Genomic DNA, 2,632 nt, shown 5'->3' with positions numbered 1-2,632 from the left:
ACATGACCACCTACAGCCTCAGTTTCTTCATGTGTTAAATGGGCTGATGGAGCTCACCTCCAAGTGGTCAGGTCAAAATGAGATGGTACGAGTGACTCTCAGGCAGAATGCTTGGCAAAGTGCTAGTTGCTCTTGCTGGTTTATAATGTCCTCTTAGGTAATTCCGTTGTCCATTGGCTTGAGAATACCTCCTCATTTGATTTAAGAAAAATAGCATGCCTTAAGAATTTTAAAAATAAGGAATGAAGATTTACTGATTAATGCTGGGTGTATTTTTATAGGTCATTTATTTAAAAAAAAAGTAGGAGTTCTCTAAAGAGAATTTATTCAGTGTGCCTAGAATATGATTCAGTTAAAAATGGTTTTCCTTTAAATACTTTTCAGAAATTTTCTGTGATATTTTTCTTGAAAAGTACTTGAAGATTTCTGAGGAGGTTTTACATTTAGAAAATTTTATTCTTGTAACAATTGACACATTAAATAAATGATTCATATCCCTGGACAGCATAAAGCCCTGGCTTTTTTTTTTTTAATATATATAATTTTGGTGGTTAGTTCTATGACATTTTATTGGGTAGAACTATCTCCCATTTCCATTTTACAGGCAGAGAAGATGAGTCATACGATACTCACTATACAAGAGAAGCAGAGGCTGATTAATTTGGGCAGAAGTGTAAAAGGGTATGGAGAAAAAAATCGTTGACTCGCAAACTGGACGCATTCTGTGGTGCTGTGCAGCTGAAACGGATTTGATTTTGCTTCTGGGTTGTCCTAGGTTTTGGCACATGTGCCTGGAAATGTCTCTCGGGCAAAGATGCTTATTTAAGAAGGTTGTCATTGTAAATGTTCTTAAGAGTATTAAACAAATTCCACAGCAAATAAATGAACATGTTTGGAAGGTTTTCCACCCTCATTTAACTTCCAGAAAACAGACATGATTCACTTGCTAAACCAAACACACAGGTACAATAATGAGCCTGGCTCACATGACTGGACAGCACGGAGGGAGCCTCATCTATTGGCCTGGGTTATGCTGCAGTAACTGCACCTGAAATTTTAATTAGAATTTATTTACAGCGAGTGCTGCTTCCGCGTTTTTCTCCCCAAAGTAAGGAAGCGCCCTCAATGCCTGGCCATTAGTCTGCAGAGCCCCGCGGCTCACACACTCCCCTGCTCATCAGGAGGCTGATGGAGCCAGTTTGCTTAGACACACTTAGCTACACTCGCAGCGGGGATCATCAGTCTCTTCTGTGTGTTGATCTCCACGTGCAGGGGAGAAAATCGACTTTTGCTGCCGACAAACGCTAATTGACTACCAGTTGTTTCAGAGGGACTGTGATGTTGAAAACTGGTGTCCCATTCATTTTTATATGTTGGATGCTGACAAATTTCACGGCAACACCTTCACGGTAAGTACACCCACCAGGGAGGGTGTCGGAGTTTGAATCTGTGTGTTTTAGTATTCAGATCCTGGCACTGGTCAGTTTACAGTGTTCTCGCTGGGTTTGGGAGACTGTTTCTGGAGCGATTTCTTTGGCTTCCAATAAATTTGCAAAGCCGTCTCCTTCAGTCGATTTCTGATGAGTTGAGTTGGGAGGGGCATGTGAAATTGGGGCGGGCAGAGAGGTGCAATGAAAACTAGCCACCATCTGGTTACCTTTCATTTTTTGTGGGCCAAAAATGCTTGTCTTCTTTTCTTTTCTCCTCCATTCATCCCTTCAGGTCAGGGAGTCGTCTTCAAGAATTTCTTCCTAAAATGTAAAGTAATGATGAAGGCAGTGTGTTTCTGTGGTTGATTTCATTTGATTTGCTTTCATTGTTAAAGATTTTCTGGTGAGGTTCTTATGAGCTCTTAAAAGCTGGAAGAGCAGCAATACCAAGGAGAGAAAGTCAGAGAAATGAGTCAGCGGCCCCTGTGAGGTCTGGGGGACGAGGGCAGGAGGTGGGGAGGAGGCAGCACCGTGGCCTCACCTGCAGCCCTGAGGGCAACGTGCGCATGTAAAGCCAGCGTCTCTTGTCACCATGTGTTCTAACAGGACTCCCACTAAAGGAATGCGAGGAGATTTGGGGAGGCCTTAACTTTTACCCTCTTGCCAAACATCTTTAATGCTGACTGTATTTATTCAAGATGACACAGAGATCACCTGCAGAGTGTGAGGAAGCGGTGCTTGCTTCCTGTCTTGCCCGCCCCAGGCTCACTCATCAGACACCTGATTCTTGCAGGCACTGCAGTGCCCGTTGGGGGAGCTCTGCTCCTCGGGGAGCTGGGCACGGCAGTGCGCACATTGAAGCCGGCCGCACCATCGCTGATCCCACTCCAAATGGTGAGATGAGCCCTTTGTGTAAGTAGTAGAGGTGGGATCCAGAGTCTTCCTGTGTTTGAGTTTTGCAGTAAAGCCAACTTGGAGGAAAGAAAGAAAATGCCTACTGTTCCATGACTGTGTCCTAAGGGTTTAAAGCTCACTGTGGAGCACACGTGAGATCTCATTCAGTAAATACTCTGGGGTCTTGATTCTGACTTGTCTTGAATTTGGCATTCTCATGTTATTTCTCTTAAAATATGTCTAAGCAATCATTTTTGTTTGATGGTTATGTGTGCATAAGGGTCCTGAAGAAACTGTTGTGGATGGAA

Source organism: Camelus dromedarius, chromosome 15 (genome assembly GCF_036321535.1).
Source record: "Camelus dromedarius isolate mCamDro1 chromosome 15, mCamDro1.pat, whole genome shotgun sequence".
NCBI lineage: Eukaryota > Metazoa > Chordata > Mammalia > Artiodactyla > Camelidae > Camelus > Camelus dromedarius.
Note: the sequence above shows the minus strand (reverse complement) of the source record.